General features: G+C 45.3%; 1 long non-coding RNA gene across 1 annotated transcript in view; it reads left to right on the top strand.

Annotated features, from left to right (window-relative positions):
* Positions 1-3214: 3214 nt before the first annotated feature.
* The window catches only part of LOC132810755 (uncharacterized), a 29826-nt gene continuing 14954 nt past the window's right edge, over positions 3215-18086 (top strand). The window contains exons 1-2 of the long non-coding RNA XR_009643065.1: positions 3215-3318; positions 8324-8430. This is a non-coding gene — a long non-coding RNA (uncharacterized LOC132810755). The remainder of the gene's footprint in view (positions 3319-8323; positions 8431-18086) is intronic.

Here is an 18086-nt window from a genome sequence, read left to right as displayed (position 1 = left end):
TAGGATATTAAATCAGAATAATTGAGGCTGGGATCTCAAAAGCAAGTTTTTACAGTCAGTGGAGTCATCAGGATCTGAATATCATTGGCATTTAACTGTGGAAGGAGAAAGGTTTGTCTGTTCTGTTTGTGGGAAAATATCTCCGATATTTTTGTTAAGCAGAAAGATGTACAAATTTGTGGTTGGATCACCCTTTGGGTGTGTGCTCTGTTCTGGGCCCTGCAGCTGAGGAAGGAGATATTGCCCTGAGAGGGAGCACAGATTTATCCAAATTACACCTCGTCTCTTTGTAAGAACCCTCAGATTTAGACCCAGGCACCCACTCCGTGATGTTAACCCGTAAACTTCATATTTTCAATTACCTGCAAACTTCCCATTAAATGTCCTTTTGGATTCAAATTCCAGTACCTTTTCAGGTGCAATGTTCCAGCTTCTGACAACTGACTGTTCATTCAGAAACTGCTAAGGTCCATGTTGACTCTGGGGTTACAAAGGGCTGAATTGAAAGATGAGATGCTGTCCCTGAGCTCCCATTGAGATACATTGGAACAGTACAGGAGGCTGAGGGCAGTGTAGGTGTGAGCAGACAATGACAATGACAGGGCTGCACTGTGGGTGCTACTTGGCTCAATGAGTGTTTTGGAGTTAGATGAAAACAGAGCGAGGGGAGACAGGGAGAAGGTGAAACTGAAATTCATTTTTAGTTCAGGCCGTTCAGAAATTCACATGGTCCCAATGGGAACAGCCAGTTTTTAAGTGATACCTGCGGGGTATTTGTTAACAGTTTTTAAAGTAGTTTTCCTGAGGGCAGTTGAGAGTTAACCACATTGCTGTGGGTCTGGAGTCACATGTAGGCCAGACCAGGTGAGGATGACCGTTTCCATCCCTGCAGGACATGAGTGAACCAGATGGGTTTTCTAACAATCGACAATAGTTTCATGGTCATCATTCGCCTTTTCATTCTAGATTGTATTGAATTCCGATGCCGTCATCAGCCATGTTGGGATTCTAACCCTAATCCTCGGAACATTGCACATATCACTCGTCTGGCAGCCATTTCCTCCCTTTTTAGCAATGTTTAAAAGAAAGTTCCATCATTCTACGCATACAATGTGAGATAAAGTACTGCAACCTCCATGTGTCAGCCTCTCCAAAAGGTCAATCAACGGAAATTTGTTTGGGGGTGAAATATTTCACTTTTTTTTGTGGGGGGGCGGGTGGGTGGTGTTTATTAAACAAAAACGAATCCAAATAAAAATCTGATGCCACAGACGTGTAATTTCTGAAGCCGGAGGGGGATTACAGAGACAGGGAGGGTTGTGGGGCCAGAGGGGGACTGTTGTCCAAACATCACTGTGGTGTACATGGACTGCAGCATTTCAGGGAGGCGGTTAGCCACCACTTTCTCCAAGACAAGGAAAGGTGGCCAATAAATACTGGTCTGGGCAGCAAAGGCAACCCCCAGTGAATAAAACCAAGCAGAGACCTCTCTGAGCTGACTTGCTGTGAAGTTAAAAACCTCTGGAAATGGAGTAGGCAGAGAAGAGAAACAGTGACATTTCACAGCTGCCCTCGGAGAGACCTCCCCCTTGGAAGTACTCAGAGCCGGGGATCAGCTCAGTGAGTTTCAGTCTCTTCAAACATCAATCTTAGTCAGTTTTATTTTATTAAATCTACAATAGTGAGTAAAGTGAGGATTTCTTTTTAATGTCTTACGGTCTCTTGATTAAATGTTTAAGATATAAAACATAAGTTATTCTCGGGCAGTATTTATCGAGCAGTAAGACTGTGCCTTTGCCTTGGTCTGTAGATTATTAAGGCAGAGTGATGGCCTGTTGTAGAGTGGCGTGCTGTTCCTGTTGGATGTGGGAAATTAGGGAGAGTTTCAATGATCCTGATGATTATGTCTGCAGGAAGTGTGATTACAAATTCAATTGGATCGCATGGATTGGTGGAGGAGTGATTAAAGGCAGTGAGGAATTGACAGGAGCCGGGGGGTGTGATAGGTGCAGTCTCAGGATTGCAGGATACTGCAGATACAGTCAGGTAGTTGGGTTACCCCCAGGAAAGCTAGGAGGGGTAGGTAGGTACTGCAGGAGTCTTCTGTGGCTATCTCCATCTCAGACAAGTGTACTGTTTTGGAAAATGTAGTTGGTAATAGACTTTCAGGGGAATGTAGCACTGACAGCCAAGTTACTGGGACTGAGTCTGGCTTCTAACATAATGTGAGGTATATCCAGTTCCACACGATCGATGGTGATAGGGGACTCTCTAGTCAGGGGCACAGTCTGCCATTTCTGCACCTGACAGTGAGGCATCAGAATGGGGTGGTGCTGCCCTGGTGCCAGTGGCAAGGATGTCTCACAGAGGGAGCAGAATATTCTCAAAAGGGAAAATAACCAGTGGGAGGACATTGTACATTGGTACCAATGGCATAGGAAGGGGAAAGCATGGGCTCCTGACGAGCAGGGAGATTTGCTAGTGCCACTCGGGAGACGTTAAACCAGTGAGGGAGTCGGGGTAATCCTAAAGAGATAGTGAGAAAAGAGGTGAGTCTGAGGCTGGTACTGTTCACCGGTCAGACTGTCAAGGCTGGCAAGAGCAAGCTACAGAATGAGGTGGGACGGACCAGTTGCACTGCATTTATTTCAGTGCAAGAGACCTGACAGGTCAGGCAGGTGGGCTCAGGGTATGGTTTTGAACATGGTACTGGGATATTACAGCAATTACAGAGGCAGCACTCAGGGATGGGTAGGACTAGCAGCTTAATGTTCCAGGTATAGATGCTATAGCAAGGATAGAAAGGGACCAACAGCAGGGAGAGAGGTGTTTTTGATTAGGGATAACATTATGGCTGGGCTTCGGGAGGATATTCCTGGGAATACCTCCAGGCAAGTTACTTGTGTAGTACTGAGAAATAAGAAAGGGATGACCATCTTACTGGGATTGTATTATAGACTCTCTCCCAATAGTCAGCAGGGAATTGAGACAGAATTTTACCAGGAGACCTCAGTTATCTGTAAGAATAATATGGATGCAATGATAAGGGGTTTTAACTTTACCAACATGGCCTCGGAGTGCTGTAGTGTTAAGGGCTTGGATGGAAAGGTATTTGTTCAGTGTGTACGAGAACATTTCTGATTGAGTTTGTAGGATGTACCTACTAGAGAAGGAACAAAACCTGACCTGTTTCCTTTATTCATTCACAGGATGAGGCTATCACTGGCTCGGCCAGCATTTATTGCTGCGTTTACCCAGTGGGCAGTTAAGAATCAACCACGTTGCTATAGGTCTGGAGTCCCATGCAGACCAGACCAGGTAAGGATGGCATTTTCCTTCCCTAAAGGTCATGAGTGAACCACATGGGTTTTTTCAACAATTGACAATGGATTCCTTCTCGTCAATAGATTATTTTTTCCAGATATTTATTGAATTCACGTTCCAAAATCTGCCGTGATGGGATTCAAACCCAGGTCCCCAGAACGTTATCTGGGTCTCTGGATTAATTGTCTAGTGATAATTTCACTCCATCATCACTGCCTCTTAGGAAATGAGGCAGGGTGAGTGCCTGAGGTATCAGTGGGGCAGCACATCAGCACCAAAGATCCCACAGTATTGTGGCTCAGTGGTTAGCGCTGCTTCCTCAGCAACAGAGACCTGGGTTTGATACCAGCCTCAGGCAACTGTCTGTGTTGGAGTTGGCACATTCTCCCCAGTGTTTGTGAGGGTTTCCTTCGGATATTCAAATTTACTCCTACAGTCCAAAGATGTGTAGGTTAGTTGGATGAACCATGTTAAATTTCCCATTGTGTCCAGATGCAGTATATGAGGTTTTGGGATGTGCAGACAAATCTCTGCCTGATGTGAAAAGATCGTTTTGAGGTCCTGGACAGAGCTCAGTGACGTGTGGCTGAACGTTTTACATTTCCCGTGGCGGTAAGGGAAGGTCAAAGGTGTGGAGCATGTGTTGGTGGGAGGGTGTGGACCTAACAAGGGAGGTGCAGAGGGAATGGTCTCTGTGGAACGCAGATAGCGGTGGGGAGGGAAATATGTCTATGGTGGGGTCTGACTTTAGGTAGCAGAAATAAGAGGTTAATGCGCTGTATCTGGAGATTAGTGGGGTGGAAGATGAAGCCCGCAGGGCTGTATTCTTTATTGTGGCTGGAGGGGTGGGGTAAAGGTGGAGGTGCGGGAAGTGGAGGGTATGTGTTGGAGGGCATTGTTGATCAAGTCGGAGGAAAGTTACGGTCCTTGAAGTAGGCCTTTCTGGGATGTCCTGGAATAGAATCCAAAGAGATTAAACGAATATATCACAGACAAAAGATTAACTGGACCAGAGAATAGGACCGCTTAAAGGTCAACAAGGCTGTCTATGGAATCTCAGAGGGTGTGAAATATATGCAAATATTTCACGTCATTTTTACTGGAGAAGTATATGGAAGCTCGAGAGTTTGGAGAAATAAACAGTGATAACTTGAAAAGTGTCCATGTTACAGAGGAGGTGGGACTGGATATCTTATATCGCATCAAGGTGGATAAAGCCGTGGAACCTGATCAGGTGTATCCTGGAACTTTCCGGAAATCTAGGGAAGTGATTGTTGGGCCTCTCCTGTGATATTTGTATCCTTGATAGTGACAGGTGAGGTGGGTGCCATTATTTTAAAAAGGTGGTAAGGAGAGGCCATGGAACAAGAGAACAGTGAGCCTGAAGTCAGGCAGGCAAGTTGTTCGAATGGACAGGATATCCATCTATTTGGAAAGGTAAGGAATGATCAGGGAGAGTCACTGTGGCTTTGTACATGCACAATTGGGTCTCACTAACTTGAGTGAGTGTTTTGAAGTGACAAAGAAAATTGATTAAGCCAGGCGGTGAATGCTGTTTATATGGACATTCAACAAGGTTCCACAAAGCAGACTGGTTAGCAGGGTTAGATCACATGGAATGCAGGGAGAGCAAGCCATTACAAAACTACCTTGAATGTAGGAGACAGAGGATGATGATGGAGGGTTGCTTTGCGGACTGGAGGCCTGTGAGCAGCAGTGTGCTGCAGGGATGGATATTGGGCCCTTAAATAAATGACTTGGATGTGAATATATGAGATATGGGCAGTAGGTTTACAGAAGACACCAAAATTGGAGGTGTAGTGGACAGTGAAGAAGGTTAGTTCAGAATACAACAGGATCTTGATCAGATGGGCCATTGGAGCAAGGAATTGCAGACTGAGTTCAAATTAGATAAATGTGAGCTGTTATATTTTGGAAAGGCAAATCAGGGCAGGACTTATGCACTTAATGGTAAAGTCCTGGGGAACATTGCTGAACAATGGGACCTTGGAGTGCAGGTTCATAGTTCCCTGAAAGTAGAGTCACAGGTAGGCAGGGGAGTGAATGCAGCATTTGGTACGCTCCCCGTTATTGGTCTGTTGTGATGTCATATTGTAGCTGGACAGGGCACTGATGAAGGCCCTTCTGGAATTCTGTTTTCAGTTCCAATCTCCCTGTTCTTGGAATAATGTTGAGAAACTTGAAAGGGTTCAGAAAACATTTGCAAGGACTTTCCTGGGGTTGGACGATTTGAGCTATTGGGAAAGGCTGAATAGGCTGGGACTATTTTCCCTGGAGATTTGGAGGCTGAGAGGTGATCTTATAAAGTCATGAAGGGCATGGATAAGGTGAGCAGTCAGGGACTTTTTCCCAAGTTCGGTGGCTCCAGAACGAGAGGGTACAGGCTTAAGGTGAGAGGGAAAAGATTTAAAGGGGATTTAAGGGGTATCGTGTTTAAGTTGAGGGCATTGCAAGTATGGAATGAGCTGCCAGAGGAAGGGGTGGAGGCTAGTACAATTGCAGCATTTAAAAGGCGTCTGACTGGGTACTTGAAGAGGGAGGTTTTAGAGGGATAAGGGTGAACCGCTGGCAAATGGGACTCCATTAACGCTCTCCGTTAATGGTCAATGCATTGAATACAGAAGCTGGGACGTCATATTGTGGCTGGACAGGACGTTGATTAAGCCACTTCTGGAATTCTGTTTTCAGTTTGAATTTCCCTGTTCTGGGAAGGATGTTGTGAAATTTGAAAAGGTTTGGACAAGATTTACAAAAACGTTACCAGGATTGGAGGATTTGGGCTACAGGGAGGGGCTGAATAGGCTGGGGCTATTTTCTCTGGAGAGTCAAAGACTGAGAGGTGACTTCATTGAGATTTATAAAATCACGAGGCGCGTGGATAAGGTGAGCAGCTGGCATCCTTTTTCCTCAGGTTAGGTGGGTCCAAAACTAGAGCACATGAGTTTAAGTTGAGAGGGCAAAGATTTAAAAGGGATCGAACTGGCAACATTTTCAAGCTGAGTGTGGTGTGTGTATGGGAGGGGCTACCAGATGAAGTAGTGGAGGCTGATAAAATCACAACATTTTTAAGGCTTCCAATTGGGTACATGAATAGGAAGGGTTTTGATGGATACAGGCCAATAGATGGTAAATGGGAATTCATTAGTTTAGGATTCCTTGTTGGCACAGACGAATTGGACTGGAGGTCTGTTTCTTTGATCTTAATAAATTAAGATGCATTCCTCTCTTTTGTGCAGAGCTAGCTGAAGCACAGATAATTATCCTTGGAGCTGAGAAGGTGAAGCAGTGATTTTGACCTGGTGCCGATTTTGTTCCAAGGTCTTGAATTTGCAAAGAGAGAGAGGAATTGTTAACCCTGTCACAATTTTTAGTAACTACTTTCAAGTAATTGGCAAATAATACAAGGTGAAAATGTGAACATTATTTTACTCAGTAAGTTCTGAGCATCTGGAACAGTCTGAACGACACAGATTCAGCAGGTATTTTGAAACAGACTTGGAATTTTACTTTTTAAGGAAAGATTTGGGGGTAGTTGGGACAGATTTGCACCATCTACAGAGGGAGAGAGGACAGCTCCAATGGGCTGAATAGCCCCCAGCCCCTGTGCTCTGTGATACTGCCCCATTCACTGTGAATGATGAAGCTCATCCCAGAGCAGAGAGAGGGAGGAGCTCACCTCTCAATCGGCGCCGGCTTGATTAACGGCATCTCCAGACCAATAGGAGGAGAGTCTGTGTGGTCCTGCAGCCAATGGGAGTGAATGAGGGGTGTGGCCAGCAAGACGACACCTGTCCATGAGCTGTGCAGGTGCAGTGTCACTGGGTGGGGGTGGGAGAGACAGCAGGGACTGGGACAGAGGCTGCTGGACCTGAATTACACACTCCCGGTAAATTAAAACCAAAAGAACTGCAGATGCTGTAAATCAGAAACAACAACCAGGAGGGTCTGGAGAAGCTCAGCAGGTCTGGCAGCATCTGTGACGAGAAATCAGAGTTAACGTTTCAGATCCGGTGTCCCTTCCACAGAACAGATGTTACTGAGAAAAAAAAGTCCGTTTATGTGCAGAAGATAGTGTGGGGGGATGGGGGCAAGATAAAAGGGGTAAAGGTGGGGATAGAGTGAGAAGAGCGGTTGGATAAAGGAGTGGATAACGATCTGACTGGGGGAGGGTGACTAGCTGTTAATGGAGACTATTAGTGGCTAACCATAGGTAGTGTGTAATGACAGGCTGTGACATGAGGTGGCTACGACATGAGGTTGTTAACCTGCGGTTAGCCACTAACTGTCTCCATTGTAAGCTGTTGCCCACCTATATCACTGCACGATTGGAGCTGCTGAGGACACACACCTTTGGAATATCCTCCCTCACCCCCTCTGTCCGCCTTAAAGATGTATCTAAAAATCGTTCTCTTTAATCAACGTTTCCATCATCCGGGAAGCATTTTAGGAGATTTCTCAATGTGAAAGGCTACAATCAATGCAGGTAGTTGTTGTTATTGTCTGACATCAGGAGAAACAGGGATGAGCCCTCTCTCTCTCTTATATCTGATGAACAGCAGCAAAAGCAGGAAGCACTGAGCATGCTCCAGCCCACAATGGGCCTCGGATAATTGATGTCAGCGCAGGACCAATAAGAGTGGGGGGACGGGGACTCGAGGACCAGGATGTGCCAGTTGGTCCTTCAACCAATCGGAGTGAATGAGGGGCGGGACAATACTCAACCACGTGATAAGCTTCACTGACAGGACAGTGTTGTTGTGGCCAAGGCATTGGAGATGTGTGAAGGTGCAGGGCAGGGGAAAGGAAAGACATAGACCAGAAAGAGAAGGAAATTTTCATGGTATGGCATGAAAGGTTTTACAGAACTTAGTGTACATTGTGAATCACAAATTTGAAAATCCCAAATTCTGCCCCATTTTCCCTCCTTATAATGCATTTTGCACTCCCTGAAATAGCAACTGTGTTTCTCCCTCCACAGATCCCAGTGATCAGTGCCAAAGCCCCATTGCCTGTGGAGAGGGTGATGTTTGATTTCCCTGTCCAGCTGCAATTCGTGTGGTGAAGGTGCTCCCACAATGTGGTTGGGTAAGAGCTGTTATAGATTATTCACTCAGCAATATTGAAGAGTTGACAATGTATGTGCATATCAGCAACAGTTTGTTTTTTTTAATCATGTTTATAATTTCACAGAAATACTATTGAAAAATTCTGGCATAAGGCCACAGATTGAGATACTAGGTCAAGTGATCAAAAGCATTGCCAAATGAGCAGGTTTTCGAGAACACCTTAAAAGAGGAAAGCAGGTCTGAGAGGGTTCAGGTGGGAATTCCAGACAGTGTTGCCTTGGCAACAGTAGAAACAGACAGACAGGTGAAGCAATGAATAAACACAAATGAGTTGTCAAGGTCTTGCAGGGTGTGTGGTGCAGGGAGACAGGGATGTTCACAGGGTGAGAATTTTAAATTGTTGCCTGTAAATAGGAGCCTTTCGATGGATCAACTAGTTTTGGTACAAGTGAGCACTTGGGCAGGAGGGTTTAAGATACTCTTGAGATTACATGTAAGTTGAATGTGGGAGGCTGGCCAAGAGTGTTTGGATAATTAAGTCTGGAGATAAATACTCGTCCATCCCTGCATTCAGTAAATGAGCTGAGACTAGGGTGGAGTTGGGTGATGTCACCAATGAAGAAAGTGTGTTTTTGGAGTTGGGCTCTTCCTCCACATCACCCCCACCTCCCTCCCCTCACCAAATCACAGGTATTGTTCCTTGTTCTGTCTGTCTGTCTTTTCTGGTTATGTCCTTCTCTCCCATTCTGCTACGAAGTAATATTTTGACCTCACCGTTGTTGGAAAAACCTACTCCATCCCCACTCTCCCATTCCTTTCTAAATTCCTTGTATGTGGTGTCCCTCAAGGATCGATTCTTGGTCCCTCCTGTTTCTCACCCACATACTGTCAGGAGTTGACATCGTCCAAAAGCACCGTCTGAGGGTTCACATGTACACTGACAATGCCTAGCTCTCCCTCCCCATCATCCCCATGTGGGCGGCACGGTGGCACAGTGGTTAGCACTGCTGCCTCACAGCGCCTGTAGACCCGGGTTCAATTCCCGACTCAGGCGACTGACTGTGTGGAGTTTGCATGTTCTCCCCGTGTCCGTGGGTTTCCTCCGGGTGCTCCGGTTTCCTCCCACAGTCCAAAGATCAGGTGAATTGGCCAAGCTAAATTGCCCGTAGGGGTAAATGTAGGGGTATGGGTGGGTTGCGCTTCGGCGGGTCGGTGTGGACTTGTTGCCGAAGGGCCTGTTTCCACACTGTAAGTCTAATCTAATCCCTCGCCATTACTCAGTTATCAAACTGCTCATCACACTCCCACTACGCGATTGGCTGCAATTTCCTGCAACGGAACATTGAAATGGTTAAACCCATTGCCTTCAGTTGCTATTACAAATTCCTTTCCCTTACTGCTGAGCCCCTCCCTCTCCCTGGGAACTGTCTGAGGCAGAACTACACTCTTCACAATATTGCTCTCATATCTGTAACCCCAAGGTGACCTTCTGATCAGGTATCTACACAATCACAAACACCAGGAATTCCAATCTCTAAAACGTTGCTTCCCCCCGCCCCCTTCACCCCAGCTCTATTGCTACTGAAACCCCTGACCCGTGTTGATGTTGCCTTAAACTTGACGAATCTAAAACAGAACCCTTGATTCCGTGACTATCCGAGTATCTGATTCCAGATCCCTCATGATGGGAAACATCCTCTCAGTATTTACCCTGTCAATCTCCTTAAGAATCCTGCATGTTACAATGAGATCACCTCTCATTCTTCCCAAATCCAGTGAGTAGAGTCCCAACATTTTCAGCTTTTTCTTAAAAGATAATCCCTACAAGCCAGGGATCATCCCAGTTAATCTTTTCTGAAATGCCTCGGATGAAATTATGTATTCCCTTAAATAAAGGGACCAAAACTTCTGTCATTACTCCAGATGTGGTCTCACTCGCACTTTGTAAAGTTACTCTCAGGTATATACTCCAAACACTTACACTGAAAACTCCTTGTAATAAGAAACAGCGTTCCATTCCCGATCCTGATTCCCTGTTGTAACTGTGTTTCCTACGCAATTACCCCTGGTCCCTTTGTGGTGCAGCTTTCGACAGTTTCCACCATTTCATAGCACTCTGTTCTTTTATTATCTCCTCCAAAATGAGCAACTTCACAATTTCCCAAATTATGCTCCATTTGCTAACTTGTTGCCCACTTCTCCAATGAATCCCTCTCTGTAAACTGTTTATAATCCTTTTGGAACTTTACCGTTCTGCCTTTTCTCAGAGATTTCCCCGCTCATTCTTCTAAACATTTCCTGAAATCACTGGGCAGTGGGAAGCAGTTGTTACCTTTTCAGAGAGACTCTTTGGAATGACTGGGAGGAGCTTGCTGCTCATGGGTCAGAATGGAGACAACTTGCTCATCGAGCTGCATGAGCCTTTCACCCCCCCCCCCCCCCCCGTGTCTAATTGATGAGGCACAGCAGCAGCACGGAAGGAAAGAAAAGGAAGCACACATCCTGCTCTCCACATCGCACTGACTCTTGAAACATTGTGTCCCATGTGACAAAGATCTGCCCTGTTCAGTCACATGAAGACCCAGTGTGGAAACTCACAGAAACCCATACAGATTTCCCCCTGAACTAACTGCTGACCCCCACAAGGGGTAATGTGTCCAGTCATCCTGGGCCAGGAGGAGGGGGTGGTGAGAGTTTCTTAAATGAACTGACAGTGACAGTTTTATAAACGTGTATTACAGGTGGACATTCAGATGATAATCTCAGTAATTGTAACGCCAAACTGTGACAAAATTACTCAATTCATCAGGAGCTGGATATTCACATTGTGTATGAGTATTGTATTCCAGCTCATTCCCATTTGCTGCATAAATGTCCTCTTTTGAATCACCCCACACTCTCAGTAGATCTCCCCCAAGTCTTCAATATGTGTCCTGTAATCCTTTTCTGATGAACTCATGAGTGTAAGGTGGATTATTCTAAATCTGTAAACCCCTCTGTCACAGGGCACCCGCAATTTCCTCTGCTACAAGGAGAACAATCTGTTTCCCCAAACCCCTGATTCCCCAATGTCTGTTTGCTCCCTATAAGGCACACATCAGGATTGTGTTGGAACATTCTCCACTTGCCTGCATCAGTGCAGACACCAACAATATTAAAGTGAACATCCTCCAGGACAAAGCACTGTGCCTGAGTGGTGTCCCATCCACCACCTTCAGCGTTCCCTCTCCCCATCCCCAGGGTACAGTGGCATCACTGTGTAAAAGGTAGTCAGCATTGTCTGACCAGACCATAGGGCTGCTGTCTCATTAGGGAGAAATGTCTGGTGGTGGGTTTAACCTGAAGGTTACCACAGCCCAGGCAAGGGGAGAGGTTGAGAACAAGTGTCCATCTATTGTAGATGGATATTCTTGATATGTATTAACAACACCCATGTCTCTGCAACTAAAATCCCCCATTCCTTGTACCATCCTGGTAAATCTCCTGTGCCCCCTCTCAGGGACCCTGCTATCCTTCCCAATGTGTGGGTGATCTCTGGTTTGCACAGACCCAGCTGCTCTGTGTTCCTGTGGGTGATGTAATCATAGAGCAACAGTTGCATTAAACCTCACTGTCTGTAAGGGTGGGAGACACAGAAATCCCGGTAGCATTTGAGATGTATTTAGTGTGCACTTGCAATGCCATGATAGATGAGACTTTTCCACAATTATTGGAAAATAGATGAGGACAGTTAGGTGGTAGTTTTCTTTGTCACAGACCCGATGTACTACCAGAGCCTTTTTCTGTTCTGTAGACCGCTAAGATGTTTATTATAGGAATATGACAAGCTCCATTGGACTTCAGGTCAGAAAGGGTGATACTAGAGTAGATGACAGGTGATTGGCCGATGTTTTGGGAGGAAAAGGAGATTGAGAGGTTTAAGGAAGAATTCAGAAGCTCAGCACAGAATCGGAAAGGGCCGTCATCAAGTGAGAAATAAACATTGGGAATCCTGAAGGCTGGAAATAAAAAAGGCACATATAGCAGAGCTTTGAGAGACTGGAGGGGATTAGAGATAGGGAGAGTAATGAAGCTGGAGGAGATGAAAGTTGGAGAGGATTCTGAGGATTGAGGATGTTACAGAGATAGAGATATTTCTGATAGACTTTTTTGAGTTTTGAGGCTGGAGAGGATTTATCGAGATAAGGAAGAGTTGTAAGACTGGATGAGGTGGCATTGACGGAGAGTTCCGAGCATAGAGGAATTTACAGAGATAACGAGCGATAGAGCCAGAACGTTATACAGCACTGACACACACCCTGTGTTCCAACCAGTCCGTGTCAACCATAAATTCGAACTGAACTAATCGCATCTACCTCCACTTAGTCCAAATCCATCCAAGCATTCCCTATCAATATACAGGTCCAAATGCTTTTTCCTATTAGAATCCCATTCCCCTACCGTTTTACTCTACATTTACCCCTTACTAATTCACTAAACCCAATCATCCCTGAACACTATGGGCAATTGAGGACTGCCAGTTCACCTACCCTGTACATCTGTGGCTTGTGGGAAGAAACGGGAGCACCTGGAGGAACACACGCTGACACGGGGAAGCATATCCAAACTCCGCATGGACAGCCACCCAATGCAGGAATTGAACCTGTGTCCCTGGCAGCAGCGCTAACCATTGAGCCACTGTGCCACCCTTAAATTGTAATTGTATTCACCGCTACCACGTCCTCTGCTAGTTTATTCCACATGTGAATCACTCTCTGTACAAAAACAAAAAGTAAAATTAGGAACGTCTTTTTAGGGTCTTCCTTTTCTCACCCACTCTTGAATCGCGCCCCCTCCTGGAAAGGGCACCTGCTGTTCACATTACCGATACTCTTCAGGATTTTATAAACCTCCAATAAGTTCACCCCTCAGCCTCCTACACCCCAGTGAAAGAAGTCCCAGCCTACCTAGCCTGTCCTTATAACCGAAAGCATCCGTTACCATCAACATCCTGGTAAATCTCTTCTGAACCCGCTCCGACTTAATAACATCTGTCCTATAACAGCACAACCTGAACTGAGCACAGTATTCCAGAAGAGGCCTCACCAACATCCTGTACAACCTCAATGTAATGTCCCAACTCTTATACTCAAAGGTGTGAGCAATGAAGGCAAGTGTGCTGTACACCTTCTGAACAACCCTGTCTACATGTGACATAAACTGCAAAGATCTGAACCCCGAGGTCTCTTTGTTCTATATCACTATGCAAGGCCCGATCAGTGTAAGTCCTGCCCTTTTATCAAGATGAAATATTTGGCATTTATTCCAATCCAGAACATCCTTCTAGTATAAAGGCAATAGAAGTATACTTAAGAGGAAAATCAGTAAGGCAAAAAGGGGACAGGACACAGCTTTGGCGAATAGGGTAAGGACAATCCAAAGGGTTTTTATAAATACATTAAGAGCAAATGGGTTACTAGAGACAGAATAGGGCTCCTCAAGGATCAGCAAGGCAGCCTGTGTGTGGATCTGCAGGCGATGGGGTGGGAGGGGATACTAAACAAGTATTTTGCATCAGCATTTACTGTGGAGAAGGATATGGAAGATATAGAATGTTGGAAATCGATGGTGACACCTTGAAAAATGTCCATATTACAGCAAAGGTGGTACTGGATGTCTTGGAACGCAGAAAGGTGGATAAATGCCCAGGATTTCATCAGGTGTGTCCTAAAATTCTGTAGGAAGCTAGGGAAGTGATTGCTGGGCCCCTTGCTGAGATTTTTGTATCAGCGATAGTCACAGCTGAGGTGCCAGAAGACTGGGGGTTGGTTAATATGATGATACTGTTTAATGAAGGCGGTTTGGACAAGCCCGGGAACTACAGACCTGTGAGCCTGATGTTGGTGCCAGACAAGTTGTTGGAGGGAACCCTGAGGGACTGGATTTGCATGTATTTGGAAAAGCAAAGACTGATTAGGGATAGTCAGCATGGCTTTGTGTGCGGGAAATCATGTCACTTACTTGACTGAGCTGTTTTATGAAGAAGTAAAAAAGTGGATTTTTGAGGGCAGAGCGGTAGATGGGATCTATATGGACTTCAGTAAGGCGTTCGACAAGGTTCGCCATGGAAGACTAGTTAGCAAGATGAGATCTCATCATACCAGGAGAACTAGCCATTTGGAATATAGAACTGCCTCAAAGGTAGAAGACAGAGGGTGGTGGTAGAAGGTTGTTTTTCGGACTGGAGGACTGTGACCACTGGAGTGCCACAAGGGTCGGTGCTGGGTCCACTACTTCTCATCATTTTCATAAATGATTTGGATGTGAACATAGGAGGTATTGTTAGTAAGTTTCCAGGTGACACCAAAATTGGAGGTGTAGTGGGCAGTGAAGAAGGGTAACTCAGGTTTCAATGGGATCTTGATCAGATGGGGAAATGGGCTGAGGAGTGGCAGATGGAGTTTAATTTAGATAAATGTGAGGTGCTGCTTTTTGGAAAAGCAAAGCCTAGCAGGACTGATAGACTTAATGGTCAGGTCCGAGGGAGTGTTACTGAGCAAAGTTTCCTTACAGTGCAGGTTCATAATTCCTTGAAAGTAGAGTCGCAGGTGGATAGGATAGCGAAGGTGATTGGTATGATTTACATTATTGGTCAGAGCAATGAGTACAGGAGTTGGGCAGTCATGTTGTGGCTGTACAGGACATTGGTTTGGCCACTCTTACAATATTGAGTGCAATTCTGTTCTCCACCTATCAGAAGGATGTTGTGGAACTTGAAAGGTTCAGAAAAGATTGGTGGCAGAATATTCTTTAAAGGGTAGAATAACCAGTGGGAGGTCATTGGACATTGGTACCAATGACACAGGAAGAGAAAAAGATAGGTCCTGATGACAGAATATAGCAAATTAGCCTGGAATATAAAAAAGTAGATACTCGGTCGTAATATCTGAATTACTCCCAGTGCTACATGCTAGTGAGAGTAGGAATAGCAGGATGGAGGAGATGAATGATTGGCTAAAGATCTGGTGTAGGGCAGAAGGATTCACATCTTTTGGTCATTGAGTTCTCCTCTGGAGTAGAAGTGACTTGAATAAGAAGGATGGATTGTCCCTGAATTGGAAGGTGACTAATATCCAGGCAGGGAGATTTGCTAGTACTACTCGGGAGGCATTCAACCAGTGAGGGAGTGGGGGTAAACCTAAAGAGATAGTGAGAAAGGAGGTAAGTCTGAGGCTGGTACAGTTCAGAAATCAAACAGTCAAGGCAGAACGCGGTAGAACCGAGCAGTTACACTGCATTTACTTCAATGCAAGAGGCCTGACAGGGAAGGCAGATGAGCTCAGGTTATGGTTTGAACATGGGACTGGGATATCATTGGTATCATAGAAATATGACTCAGGGATGGATGTGACTGGCAGCTGTATGTTCCAGGGTATAGATGCTATAGGAAGGATAGAAAGGGGGACAAGAGAGGAGGACGAGTGGTGTTTTTGGTTAGGGATAGCATTAGAGTTGTGCTTGGGGACGATATTCATGGGAGTAAGTTCAGTGAAATTATTTGGACGGAACTGGGAAATAAGAAAGGATTGATCACCTTATTGTTAATATCTGCGTGTGTTTCATCTGATTGCTCTGGTTTCCTCCCACTATGTAAAGATGTGCAGGTTAGGTGGATTATCCAGGCTGAATTACCCACAGTGTTCAGGGATGTGCAGGTTGGGTGGATTATCCAGGCTGAATTACCCACAGTGTTCAGGGATGTGCAGGTTGGGTGGATTATCCATGGGAAAGGCAGCATTACATGGGTAGGATGGGAGTCTCTGAGGGTCAGTGCGGATGTGATGGGCTGAATGACCTGCTTCCCCACTGTCTGGATTCTCTGATAATTATAATAGTTTTAAAATAGTTCCAAAAAAGAATAGACCAGATCTAAAAGTTGCTGTTCTAAATTGGATAAAGGTGCATTGTGATTGAACAAGATAAAATCTTTCAATACTTCTTTGCTATTCCCAGGTAAAGGGACGGCTGAAAAGTGGGAACGTAACATAAGGAATAGGAGCAGGAGGAGGCCATCTGGCCCCTCCAGCCTGCTCTGCCATTCAATAAGATCAGGGCTGATCTCAGCTCCACTTTACTGCTCTCTCCCATAACCTTTAATTCCTTTCCTGTTCGTAAATCTACATTTTGACCTAAAGACATTCAAGATGAAAGCCTCAACTGTTTCAATCAGCTGGGAATTCCACAGATTCACAACCCTTTAGCTGAAGAAGTTTCTCCTGAACTCAGTCCTAAATCTGATACCCCCTTATTTTGTTGCTATGCACCATAGTTTGTCCAGTCCACAGTGGAAATGACCTCCCTGATTCTATCTTATCTACTCCTTTCATAATTTTATATTTTTCCTATACAATCTCCCATTATTCTAAATTCCAATGAGGATCTCTGCTCAGAAGGCAACCCTTTCAACTCCAGACTCAAATTAGTGACCCTGCTCTGCACCCCTCCAGCGCCATTACATCCTTCCTGAAGTAGGGGACGAAAACCTGTACACAGTACTCCAGGTGTGGCCTCCCCAGCCCCCTGTACAGCTGCAGCATAACCATCCCTCTAGCAATGAAGGACAATATTCCCTTCACTGCCTTAATTACCTGCTGTACCTGCAAACCAACTTCCTGTGATTCATACACAAGGACACCCAGCTCCCTCTGCACAGCAGCCTGCTGCATGTTTTCACCATTTCATCATCCAGTTTGTTGTTAGTCCGACCAAAATGGATGACCTCACATATCCCAACATTGTCCTCCATCTGCCAGACCCTTAACCACTCAATTAACATCTCTGTATCCCTGTGCAGACTGACAGTGGCCTCTGCACACATTGCTCTACCACTCATCTTAGTGTCGTCCACTTTTCATGAATCCATGCTGTGTCTGCTCGATGAGACAATTTCTATCCACATAGCTCACTATTTCTTTCTTGAGAGATCAGACATTTCCCCCACTACGGAAGTTATGCTGACACGTCCATTTTAAAATATTGGCATCACATTTGCAGCTTTCCAATCTGTTAGAACCGTCCCAGAGTCAGCAAATTTTAGTGAATTATCACGAGTGTATTTGCTATTTACCCACTGCCATTCCTTACAGTCCCCGGGGATGCATTCCATCACGGCCAGGAGACCCATCTACCTTTCGGCTGGTATCTTTCCCAGCACTGCCTCTTTACTGAGAATGATTGATTGTTTCTCTGTCTTCATCTGCCATTGCCCCCATAGGCCTGCGACAATGAGTATATAGACAGTATGTTCCTGTTAAGGCCGAGGCTAGGAAGTGTGAGGAATGCTGCTGTCAAGAGGAATTGTGGCTCTGGTCAAGAAAATGAAGGAGGGATATGGCAAGTCCAGACAGCTGGGTTTGTGTGAATACCTAGAGGTATATAGGGGCAGTAGGAGTATACTCGAGGGAAACTAAGAGGGCAAAAAGGGGACGAGAGAGCTTTGTGAAATGGGTTTGGGGAAAATCCAAAGAGATTCTAGAAATACACTAAGGACAAAAGAGTAACCAGGCAGACAATAGGGACCCTCAAAGATCAACAAAATTGTCTATGGATCTGCAGGAGGCAGGAGAGATACTATCTGCGTATTTCATGTCAGCTTTTACTGAAGGAGGATATGGAAGTGAGAGTTTGGAGAAATAA

This window comes from Hemiscyllium ocellatum, unplaced genomic scaffold (genome assembly GCF_020745735.1).
Source record: "Hemiscyllium ocellatum isolate sHemOce1 unplaced genomic scaffold, sHemOce1.pat.X.cur. scaffold_1879_pat_ctg1, whole genome shotgun sequence".
Lineage (NCBI taxonomy): Eukaryota > Metazoa > Chordata > Chondrichthyes > Orectolobiformes > Hemiscylliidae > Hemiscyllium > Hemiscyllium ocellatum.
The sequence above is the reverse complement of the archived record's forward strand: the minus strand, read 5'-3'. Positions and strand labels throughout refer to the sequence as shown.